Source organism: Periophthalmus magnuspinnatus, chromosome 19 (genome assembly GCF_009829125.3).
Source record: "Periophthalmus magnuspinnatus isolate fPerMag1 chromosome 19, fPerMag1.2.pri, whole genome shotgun sequence".
NCBI lineage: Eukaryota > Metazoa > Chordata > Actinopteri > Gobiiformes > Gobiidae > Periophthalmus > Periophthalmus magnuspinnatus.
In genome coordinates, this window is record NC_047144.1 from 10220766 (window position 1) to 10233820 (window position 13055).

The following is a 13055-nucleotide window of genomic DNA, read 5'->3' on the forward strand; positions in this document are numbered from 1 at the left end:
GCCGCTCGCAATAATTGAAAAATAAAAAAAATGTAATAACTGAATTTAATAACTTTTATACAAACTATAAAAAGCAAAGAACTATATTAGCTACATTAACAGATGTTTAATGTGGGATTTTTAAAATGTTTCCACATTTTAGTAAATAAAAATATATATATTTGAAAAAATATATATATATATATTTTATTATTACTCTTAAAACTTGCCATAATATAATAATAAAAGAAATAATAATTTGTTGACTTTGTTCTGTAAATTTCCAAATATTTTTCTATTTTGAAATGACATGCAATTATATGAAAATTATTTGAAACTAAATGTGCATATAAAATCTATGTAATCTTGGGTATCACACAGTGAGTGTTGCTTAAATGCATTCCACATAAGTGTATACAAACAGTGAAAGACACCAGCAGTGCCTGATTCAACCCGTGAGGCTGACAAAGGTCCCGTGTAGGTGAGAGGAGACAAGGAGAGGAGGGAAGGACTCTGCAGTCCAGTGTGATCGCATCAGTCCCACTATCACATTAACGCACGGCTCTGAAAGGTATTGATCTGTTATTAAGACACTAGTGAACCTGATGAGGTAGTGCTGTAGGTGACTCAGGGACTTCAAAGTGTGGCAGCAGCCTCATAAAACACAGGGCTTTGATCGGCGCTATCACAGACCGCCCAAATCTGGGACGCCTGGGTCCTCACTCTGCCTCCTCTCCACAGCACCGCTCAGGCCCTGAAACTGCAGCAAAGAGGCGCTAACACACAACAACATTCAACTGTATTCAATCTCACTCCATTCTTACAAACAGGCTGAGTGTACAGCACTGCAGACAGATCCTCTTTCTGATTCAACAAGAAATAATAAACCAACATACACCCCGAATATGAAATATGATGTCAAAACAACTACTAGAATGCGCCGGCCATCTAAGCGCATTGGCATTAAAATTCAGTGCGGATAAGAAGGGGATTCTTCATGCCAAATACGGCATGTAATAAGGTCGGGATGAGAGAGACAATGCAGAGCGCCAGATAGCGGCACCATTGTGTCGTGAATACATCCCCCGTCGCTTAAGGCAACTCTTCCTGCTACATTAATGCCGTGTGCTGCCAATCATGCCTGCCTTTTTTCACTTTGTGCCACTGGGTGGAGGTAGTACTTAATGTTTTCAGCACCTAAATAGACTGAAGGCCGCTCCTCACTTTTAATGGGATCAGAAAATAAATCTTTTCCTGTTTGCATCATGGAGAAATCTCAGGTTCACCCTCCACTAAGCCGCTAACTTAGCAGCACGGAGGGAAATAAATATTAACGGCCAAATTAATCATGAGCGGGCCGATGTGTGCGCTGGGCGCAGAGCAGAGCCGGGGCTAAGCTGTGCTGCTTTAATTAAGAGGCTAAAACAGATGACAAATGGAGACAGTTAAACATTTAATGTGCACTTATCTGCCCTCATTTATTTAGCTACGAGAGACTCCCTCTGAGTGGGCGGGTTTAAGAGTGATGCAAACACACAAGACATCAGCCATTTTCTGACTATTGTTTTGACGTTTGGCAACTTAATTCTGTTTGATGAGGATTACATGACAAAAGACAAGAGAATGTATACATCCAGGCTGTTTTTGAAATGTACCTAAATGCAGTGTGCATTTGAGCACAAATTAAAGGCTTTCTCAAAGTGCTACACTCTCCTTCATTTCACCTGACACTGATTTCATTCTTTCGGGATGATCCCATTGTGTATGTGCTGCTGATGCACATTGCCTAGAGTCAATGTCAAATCCCAGCTCCGGTAGTCGTCCCGAGAAAAATACAGAACGAACAGTGCCCGCGGCGTACACATCCCTTTACTCAACCCACTTGCAATATTTCACCCAAAGTTATGGCTTCCTATGTGACAATGTTAAAATGAAAAACAAAAAATAGATATATAAATAAATACGGCAAGGGGAGAGATAAAATGGATGGCTGAGATGGGGCGGGGGCGGATGGGGGGAAGAGGGGAGAAGAGAAGAAGAGCAGGAGGAGGAGTGAAAAAAGCCCTGTGCCACGAGCATATATAAGAGAAACCTGCACCAATTAGTGTGGAGGAACGGCAGAGGGAGCACTCAAAGAGCGGGCCTGGCGGCGGAGCTGTCATGTCGGCAGGATTGATCAACAGGCCTGCGATTTCTAATGGCATGTTGTCATGAAGCCGCAGCCATGGGGAGCCACCTGCCTGGTCCCACTGCTCTGTTACGCTGTGTGCAGGGTGGGGTTGGGGGGTCCATACCTATTCTGTGCCCGTATATCTTTTACTAACAATTTGAAAACAGCGAGGCTTCCTCCTCCCACTCTCTGGCAGTCTACCTCGCCTATCCCTGAAGGTGGAAAAAAATACGCTCGCACAGCAAAGCTCGGCTATTGTAAAATATAGCACAATAGAAAAAGACTGTATGTTATAAAGGGAAATGAAAGGAAAAGGAACAAAACAGAGGCATCATAATGTTCAGGATAAATATCATCTGGGCTTTGTTTGGTTATTCTCATCAATTTCACTGTATTTAAAAGAAACATTTTCAACACAACAAATGAAAGCTTCAATCACAGAGAATGAAACGCCACATTACATGGTTAAAACCCTTGTCGAATTATCATCTGAAAAATAATGCATTTGATTTCTTGAAAAAGCTAGCAAAGCAAGTAATCTGCAGATGATGAAATCTCCTCAAGAAAATGCCATCGCCGGAAAAGCCCAATCAAACATTGTTCTCAAACAGACACGGCCATTATCCGCTCTTCAGTGCGGCACCTAGAGGCCGCTGTGTTTCCCCCTTAGCCTTTAGCGGCTAAACAACAGCGGCCTCGCTAACAATATAAAGTCAAATAAAAGTTACAAAACTTGAGAGTTCAAGGTAGCGTGGCTACTTGGAGTGTGTGTCACGTACAGTTAACCTTTTTATCGGGCGCGCCTGTGGTCTCATCAGTCGATGAAATTCTTCGCCCGCGGCGGTGGCTTAGCCGAGGGACACGGACCAATAGAAAAATATTTCATTGTGTTAGCATTTCAAATGGTCGTGGAGGATGGCGAGGAGGGCATTTGGAGGGGCGGTGGGGGAAGACGCTCGAACCGATCGTTGCCAACAGAATTAATTGCCTATTCGCAGAATCGCGTCCCTTATCCACGATCCTTGGAGGCCGAGCGATAGCAGAGGCCACCTTTTTTTTGGTGTCTTCAAAAGAGCAGCGCTCAGGGGCACCGGCCACATTAGGCTTTAGCGTAGGCCGCTTTAGGCCCACCAAATAATCAGAAGCACTGAACCAAAATGAGCCCCGACGTGCGCTAATTAAAAATGCAGACACTATTACCACTCTATACATTAACATGACATACTAGATAATTTAGATGAATATTTTAAATCATGTTTGAAACACACAAGTGTTAGGGATTCAGTTATTCAAATAAACGTAGTAGAGGAAACAAAAGTATGCTTGGCTTAAAGCCAGCGCTCGATAAATGGCTCAAGATTGAGTGACCCAATGGTGCTTCTGTCCTTTTATTTAAGCGGATTTATGTTCAGGCTCTGTTTCACATTGACCAAACATATGCAATGACCCTAACTGATATGGGTGCATCTTTAGCCACATCTTAATCTAACCTTTCTAATGCTCTCTGGCTTTTCAGAGTCAAAACAGCATTAAAAACGAGCATTGTTCGCAGCAAACACGGAGGCCGCCCTGGGAGCGGCTGCTGACAAGCTAGGCCAGGAGCCGGTGGAGAAACAGCTGCTACTGCTCCAATCAGACTCCGCAGACCTCCGTAGATGGCCGCCACTAAGACAGTCCCATATTTGAGGCTGAGGCGTTCCACCAGCCCCAGTTCAATGGCCCCATACCACCAGCCCCGGCCTCATACCACCAGCCCTATACCATGGCCCCCTATCACCGGCCCCATGCCACCAGCCTCATACCACGGCCCCATATCACCGGGCCCGGGCCCGGGTCCATTTCATCCTGGGCAGAGGGACGCGCTGCTCGCAGCAGTCCCATTACACGCCTCTCCTCAGCTCATTGTGGATTCAGTCAACGAAGTCAATCTTATTAACTTCCGCGCCGGTTCACACATGACATTTTCTTCAATTTTCTCGCCAACATCAAAAACATCAATTAGCAGCTCGAAAATGGGTAGGAGCGAATGACAGAGTCCGATAACGCTGGCTTATTTGAAGCCCTGAGTAAATCTATTCTCCAGTTTTGAATGTGTTCATTACAATTGCATTTTCAAAGAAGACCTCCAAATAGCAAAGAAATTAAATTTATCTCCTAGAAATGTCCAGAAATTGTTTTTTTCTTTTCCTTTCTTTTTTTTAATCCTGTGTCTATCTCTCCGCCTCAGCGGGTGACACAAAGCATTGTGGAGCTGCCTTGGCTTTTTCTCATTAGAACAGATCACAACTCTCAAAGCCGTAGAAACCCTCCACTGTAACCTCCACAATAACCCATAGATTTTGTTTTAAACATGACTTCAAATATCAGACATCCCCAGTGGTGACCTACAATTTAGACAAAAAAGTGGGAAAATTCCCTACTTCCTTTTAAGTCCAGAAATAACATATTACACCGCTTTAACATGAATGATGGTTTAAATCATGTATATGTAAACCTATTTCATGACTTATTTGGAAACCCTATGCATTGTGTTAAGACTGTCAAAAGGAATACTCAAAGTAAACCCTTTTAATGCTAACATTCCTGTCAGGCTAAAACATTTGTCCTAATCAATTGCTCCAGTCTTCTCCATCCATTTAGTTACATCTGACCCAAACTTCTATTTTATCCCGCTGCTCATTGATCATTTCCTGCCCGTGCACATCACAGCTACATCAAAACATGAAACTCAAACCTGGGCATTACCAAACTCCTCTGCCGCTGTCACTGCAGAACATGTAACTCTATAGACCTCGGCCGTAACCTTTAAGTAAAAGGCTATTTTTCGCTCCGTGTCCAAACATTGTCGGCCGGCTTCCTCATGCTTCAGTTACATCTCCAAGGGGGCGAACACAAGCAACTCCGACCACCGCAGAAAGACACCCATAATGCAAAAGGGCCGGGGGTCGCACGGAGCCGAGCGGATCATGTTCCCGCGGTTCATTGATTTCTGATCTTTTGACATTATTTAGTTGCTTTATATTTTCTCGCCCGTCTTTTATTCCATGTCACAAAAGACAGAAGTGTCCAAACAGGCGATGTTACAAATATCTACTATCTGTCAGAAGAGCAGGCCTTTCCCGGCATTAAGACGAGTAAATGCTCTGACGCAGTGCCGAGAAGCGTCGGGATGAAAATATCACTCTTTATAATGGAGGATAATCAGATTTCGGATGCCGTTTGCCTTAGAGCTAAAAGGAGATAAAAAAACGTACGACACCGGGCTGTAACCAATATACTCCCAGTTCACTGCCAGTCTGACCTCCACAGGCCCCATTCTGTCTTATATCGCTAAGTGAAATCTGAAAAAAATAAATAAATAAATTTAAATTAAATATCTTTAGTAAAAATTATGTGTAAAAATGTTGAGTTTTTTTTGCCAGTGTCAAAGTGGATAATAATGGGTATAGCAGGTGTAGTAACAGACAAATTCATGGGTTTCAGCTTCCTGCTTATAAAATATAATTTGCAGACTTTTGCCCATTGAAAAGATATAAATGTTATTGTAAATTACTAATTGCTATAGCAACAGAGCTGGATTTTAGTCGCTCTGAAATCCAAGTATAAGCAAAGGTGCTAGTAGCAGTTCTGGTAACCACAATTTGCAGTTTTGCTTCTGTAGATTTTGTATTTAATATATAAGTTTACAATATTTATTAAAAGCAAAGCAATGTGGGTAGTAAAAAGCAACAGCAAAAAACAAAAGCATTAGTGATAGTTTAAAAGAGTAGTCCAAAGTATTAGTGACTGAGTAGCTGTAGTCATAGTGACAGCAAAGCACTTGTGGTGACCATAATATCAATTGTAATAGCAACACAGGAGGCAGTGTTATTTTTTTCAACAAATATTCTTTGACATAACCTTATTTTTACTCAAGTACAGATTTGAAATACAGATCTGGACTGAGATTGTAACAAACAGAAGTGATCATGGCATTACACATGGATTTGGCCTTGTCCCCACCACAGAGCGTCAGATTAGATCCCTGTGAAAACGGTCAAATGCTGTTTATCTGCGAGTAATTATTCTGCTGCAGATGACAGAGATGGGTTGTTTGGATGTGGCTCCATGAACACGCACACAACACAAGCACACACACATACACATACACACACTGTTGGCATGAAACTAGCCTGTCACTGCATTAACCCATTAGACTGTCCACACAAAGGCCAGGACACGCGGTGTAAAATGGGGGAAATAAAATGTCAGGACAGTGCATGCGTAATTACAGGGCTGTGTTTGCTATCTTATGACTAATGTTCATGTTTTTGTTTGCTGGCAGAAATGGACTTTCAATGAGAAACATTTGGTGGTGAAACAACAATGGAACAGGTTGAACTGAATGTTACAATAAAAATGCATATATATATATGTGTGTGTGTGTGGGGGGGGGGGGTGTATGTGTGTGTATGTATATATGGGTGTGTGTATGTGTGTGTGTGTGTATGTATATTAAAAAAATCAGAGTATCAGTCAAACGCTATGACTTACACTAGACTGAAAACCCACCACTTCTCTGGCATTTAAGACTAGCTGGACAGGACATCTTATCTTTATGGTTCTGTTTTTTGTTGACTTTTTTGGTCAGCTGAAGTTTTTTTTAAATGTGCTATATACATAAACTTGAATTGAATATAACAGTTCTTTAAAGATGGAACCTATTCATAATATAAACATGATAATTATTCATACTCATTACCCATCCAAAACATTTTAAAACTGTAACTTTAATTATTATCATGATTAAAATCATTAATCACAATTATTTAAGCCATGATAATCGCAACACCAAATTTCAATATTGTCCCATGCCTACCATACACTTGTAAATATATCCTTTAAAATGTATACATAAAAAATACAATTAACAAACCTCTCAAAAACTGCACGTTGCATTCAAAAGTTAACTACTGATATGATTCTGTATTATTTATTTATTGTTATAATTTGAAATACATTTTGCCACCAGAGATGTGCAGTGTATTTGTGACATTTAGCATCAGTAGATTCGTGTTGTTTTATCTCACCACAGTTGCTCTCCGAATAGCCACCGACCATATGGCGCCCAGGACTGAACCGCTGTTAATCCGGAGGGGTCATTCTATGCAGATCTTGTGCATACTATTGCCCTTTCTATACTACTTATAAATTCAGAGAGTTACAGTCCACAAGATGACTGACTTCTCCTTACTCCCAATAATCAACTCCACTTTACTGCAGCGTGTCACCCCATTACTGGCCCTTCATATCTACCTTTCCAATTACTTTTAAGAGTTTTGGATGGACAAATTTGTGCTTTCATGTAGCGTGTTAGCTTACGAGCTGCTTCTGGCCATGAAAAGGCAGTTTTAATGAGTGAGGCTGGGGTTAATTGGTTGGACTCCCATCCCCTGAGTCATCTGCCCCTATATGAAATTAAGTCTATTTCCTGGAGTTTCCCTGGATGTCTTTAATAACAAACACTTCAGACCAATTTCCCACAAAAAGGGGGATGTAGATGCAGACCAGGCATTTGTGGTTAAGCCTTCCTTGCTGTAAGTGTTAAAATATGCTTGATTTTTAATGTTTTTTTTCCTACAAAATGTATATCTTGTTTTGTTATTATCATGTAAACTAAAATACACTACAATCTACTACAAAGACAATTTTTCTTTGTTCTCAACTAAAAAAGAAAAATGTAGCCAGTTTAGATGCTGATGGTAGAAACACATCTCATTGTGTTATGTCTCAAGCTGGGACAAAGTCAACTAAAGCCAGAAAATTAATTTGTATTTACAGTCAGTCTTTTTTGAACTTTAACAAATAAAACAGAAAAATATAAATGGAATAAAATCTATTATGTGTATAGTTGCAAAATCTGTAAAGTACTTTTGTTGTCCCTGCTCCAACTTATTTGAGACATGTTGCTGCCTTGAACTAAGTTGTTTAAGCTCTATTCTGAATAAAATTGGTTGGAACGAAATGAGGACATCGGTGCATTTTTATATTCAATGTTACAGCTTACATACTATAAAATGCTAAAAATAACAAGATTCGCAGTTGATTATATCCCCCCCCTTTTCCGAAAGTGCCACATGAGCCGTAGTCACGTGATTCACTTTGTGTTTGGGACAATGACACCAAATAACACACTCCTAATCCTTTTGCTATTGTTTTCACTGCTGTTACAATGAGGCTACAATGACTTGATCACCGCTATTGATTCGGTGCCTGGGAACGCACACACCCGCATCCACGCGCAGACAGGGGGCGACGCTCTAATCTACCGCAAACGACCGGGCCCTTCACTTGCCATTAGTGACCACATGAAGTGAATCAACCCAGGCCGCGGACCTTGTAATCACAAACACTGGCGCGAATGTGTTAAGTTGAATGTCTTGCTCAAGGGAGGGGCAGTGAGTTAGCGAGACAGTGTAATCACGGGTTATGACCACAGTGCGTCGGCTTGGGCACTTTAACGCTAATTCAATCCATCTTCATTTCCAAAGAGTGCCGCCTCTGCTGTTGATGGATAGTTATCATTAGAGGGTGACAAAGCGCTGGAACGGCCTGGGCGGGACAGGGAGGCGAGCAGTAGGATGTGCCCTCTCAGATTCACTCTATTGCCCCGAGAAAGCAGGATTATATATGACGCGGAGCAGAATAGGACAGAGACAGGGGACAAGTTTGGGGTCAGGGCAGCTGGGTTGGATGCTTCAAACTATGGCTGAATATGAGAGAAAATACACAACACATTTGACAAGTTTCTTCTGTTCTTTTCTCTTCTGTCTTGCTTATATTCAGGAAATTAATACTAAACACATTTTAAAATCTTTGTTTTTAATATGACGAAATAAAACTGAAAATTGTGATTGATTGCAATTAATCCTTCGCTCATATCACTCAGTCCAGTTATTTCTGACATTTACATTTACAAGTTTTGAAAATCTTTCTATGATGATGAACTGAAATATCCTCGGAAATAAAAAAGAAACATCAAGAGCAATACCACAATTTGAAAATGTGAGCATGTCCCTTCAAAATGATGTCAAAATCAAAGAAATCTAAACAAAATGCTCATTTCATTTGAAAATTACTGATTTCTGTCACAACATATACCTGTTGAAAGTGATTCAGTGGGATGTACTTCTGCATACATGAGAAATCTGGAAATAAGGACACTGTATTTGCTGATATTGCAGTACCACTACTACTGCTCAGCCCTCTTTTACACACACACACAGAATCTCCTAGAGTGGAGAGAGTACGTGTTGGAAGCCATGCTCCGTTTGGCTCAGCGTGACCTCTGCACACAGAGAGGCGATGGCTCTGCTCACCAGCCTTTTATAGCACGCTGCTCCGACCGCTGACAGGCGCATACACACACACAGATACACACACATACACACACACAAATATACACACACACATTGGTGCAGGCCCGGGCACCGCTTGCAGCCAAACACTGAACCACAGGCTGCGATTGAGGCCGGCTGCTGCGCTCCTCTATACTTTCAGGCTATATATTCAGGCCACGCTGGGCTGTGTATCTTAATTATGTGCTCTGCCTCGTATCCTAAAAGAAGGGGTGACACAGGCAGAGAGTCAGACACCAAACAGCAGTAGGCCGCTGAAATGAGGTGCTCCTGGTCTTTACAGGGCCTCCAGCTCGGCCACTGCATCATTACAGCACTTTGGAGCTTGGGACAAAAACACTGCAGACGTCTTTTTCCCTGTGTCCTTCCCTCTGCTCTGTACTCTCTCGCCTCGTACACAACCAAAATGATCCTGTCGATGAAAACTTTCAAAACAAACTCCAAAAACCTTTCATAGCAAAAAGGAGGCAGCGAAAGGCTATAATGAGAGTAGGTTGTATAGGTAAATGGGCAGCACAATGTGATTATCTCTTTGTCTCCACGCAGGTCAGAGCGTCAGGGGTCAGGCCCAGCTCACACTCGCCCTCACACACGCTCACACATAGGGGGAGCCATTTTCAATGACTCAATCAGAGTCTCGATCGTGTTCAGTGACCCAGCAGAGGATAATGTGGCCTTAGTGAGAGACCCGCTCCCCCTGTCCATCGGCCAACAGGGGGCGCTCCTATGGTGCTAGGCTGTGGCCTTTTGCCTATAGCACAGGGAAGCAGGAGGGGATTTGTTTGCTTGGTTTGTTGTATAATAGAGGGATTTAAGGGCTTTTCTGACACCTGGAGTTGTCGACACTTCCTCAAAGACAGACGTACTATGTTTTACTGTCTGAGGGAGCGCAGAGAGGTTCACAGTCAGGTGATGCTGCCGCTTGAATGCATAAGATTCTCCGACTTGTAAGCTCTTGTTCTGTTGGCTCATTGTGAGGAGTGAATGTGCCGGTTACATCCCTCGGCCTCAGAGACGCCCACATGGCTAAATGAGAAGCTCAGTCGTGCACATTTCTAATGTGCTGTTTAACGCAGAGATATTAGCAGTAATAGTGGTACTATGTTGGATATACACACACACAGTGGGGCTGAGCGGACTAGCTGGCCTGCTTGCAGACCCTGCAGTTTGTTTAGCAACACTCCTTTTGACGACGCCCGAAGGGTGCAATTAAGCCCAATTAGAGCCTGTCAGTTTTATTAAGAGGCACAGACTGGCCAGGCTTGGGGCAGTGAGGGGTAGAGGAGGGAGAGACAGGAGAGGGAGGAGAAAGAGTCTCTAGCACCAAGCTACTGCTGCTCTGAGGAGCAGGCACAGCTGAGAGGAAACTGGTGTAAATATGAAATATGCCAAAATCCAAAGTGACTGAGTCCAGAGCCAGGTCCAGTTCAAATACATGCATGTCGTCATAATAGAGCAAATACTGCTCTGGTGACATGTAAAGTACGTGATCAGACGCTCCGAGAGTGTGGATGGATGACAAAAGCTCTATAAATATTCTGTGGCTGGAGTGAATGGGACATGTGTGGATGCAGATGTCACAAAGCCTTTTCGGAAGGGGGTTAAGGGCTGAGAGAGGAGCAGTTATCTGAGCCTGCCCTCATACATTAATGTGGCTGTGAATGGAGCAATACAGCTGGTGTGGAACAAAAACTGCAGCATCGCTTTCATCAGCAAATCAAAAAAGAAGAACGCAAATGAATGTATCATTTTCCCCCTCACAATTCCTTTTCCGTCGACCCCTCGAACAGAGATGTTTACAGATAGCTATCATTCCCTCTCTTTTTCACATTTGTGCTTGGACATGATTCAAAAGACAGGGCCTTTTCATCTCTGCTCTCGCTGTGAGGAAATTTGCTCCTTAATGGCTTTCAAAACAGGAAGCACAGACAATCAAAAAACGAGAGAAATGAGAAGAACGTTTTGCTCCCCGGTCCCCTTCACTCAATGCAGAGCTAAGTGCTTCTGCACACTGCTGCCAGTGCCAAGGTGCCAACTGTGCCAGTCACACTGACCTCCATCTGCAGGCAACTTGATAGCATCTCCACCGCTGCGCGCTCCTCTGAATGGGCGCGCTCAGTCACACTGCAGTCTGAATGCCATTCAAGGCTCAGTCTTGGAATTGTGTTTCGAGTTTGTGAGCTATTGTATTCTTTGTTCACAGCTGCTGTGTAAAAAAATCCTTTATCACGAAACGGAATACTAAAAGGGTTGTATTGGAGGAATGCACACAGGAATACATTACTGCCAATGTGCAAATCATTCCACTATCAGGCAAATTAGAGCCGATTTTACACAAGTCTTTATCAGTGACCTCAGAAGCTGAGGAAGCTTGAACTGCTACGGACTGGCTCAAATTACTCCTCACAATGGTTCCTTGCCAAGTACTAGCCTTACTATTTTAATAGTATATGTAGGTGTGTGTTTACTCATGTTGTATTCATAATTCCGCCTCCTGCAGGGCACGTGTGTCCACTGAGTGCCCTTGAACATGCCATGAGAAGTCTTTCTGCGCCTCAACTCAAAAGAGACCTGAAAGACAGATACACACGCTTCCGCACAGTTGGATAAAACAAACCTTAACCACACAACTCAACCTCACCAAAGACAGAGCGTTTTTTCAAAAGATGTTCAGAAGAGAGCTTTTTTCTCTCTCTCTCTCCTCGTCTTTGCTGTTTGTCTCCCTGGGTAAAACAAATGCATCATTTTTCAGAAAAAAATCTTTACTCCCTGCTCTCCCTCCCATTGTGCCATTTCCGTGTATGGAAGTGTTCCCTGCAATTGATTTTCTCGCAGCCAGGGCCCTACCCAACACCAGGCGCTTCCTTGCCGATGTCATCTCCCTGCGCCTTTCTTCTTTTAACTGTGCTTCACTCTTGCGGCTTAATGTACAACTGCCAAACTGATAGTGGGAGGGGGGAGCAATGGGAAAAAACTATATGCATGCTCAAAAGTTTGGGATATTGTTTTCTTTTTGGTGCCGATGAAGAAAAAAGCGAGTAGTTCAAAGTCTTTTTGATCACCACTCAAGGCAGTTGGTCATGTTGTTGGTAAGAAGCAACAGTAGTAAATGTTTTTGTTTGTTTGTTTTTTTCTTTTGTAGTGAGTTGTTCTGTTTATAGGCACAATCAGGATATGCCTACTACATCCACTGACCAACATGTACCTCATCAAGGAATAGTGAAGGGCTTGCATCATCCTGTGTGCAACGCCTGAGGAAACTGTCAGTGTGAATGTTAGCCCTAAGCTCCTCTGTTAAAAATGTAAACAAACATTGAACTGACTATTACCTTTTTTCATTCATCGAGAAATAAATATATACATAATTTCAATTGCTAATAATTTGGGGCTTGTCCTTTTTGTTTCCTCACTATTTAGATGCTCATCTGGAACCAGTTTACTTAATGTCAACCAATAAAAACAAACTTGTCAACAGGTTACAAGTTTAAAATAAATAATTTTAAATATTT

The 13055-nt window shown here is 42.4% G+C and overlaps 1 protein-coding gene across 19 annotated transcripts in view; it reads right to left on the reverse strand.

Moving 5' to 3' along the window:
* tcf7l2 (transcription factor 7 like 2) overlaps window positions 1–13055 on the reverse strand; it is an 85721-nt gene that overhangs the window by 30488 nt on the left and 42178 nt on the right. The gene's annotated exons all lie outside the window — the stretch shown is intronic.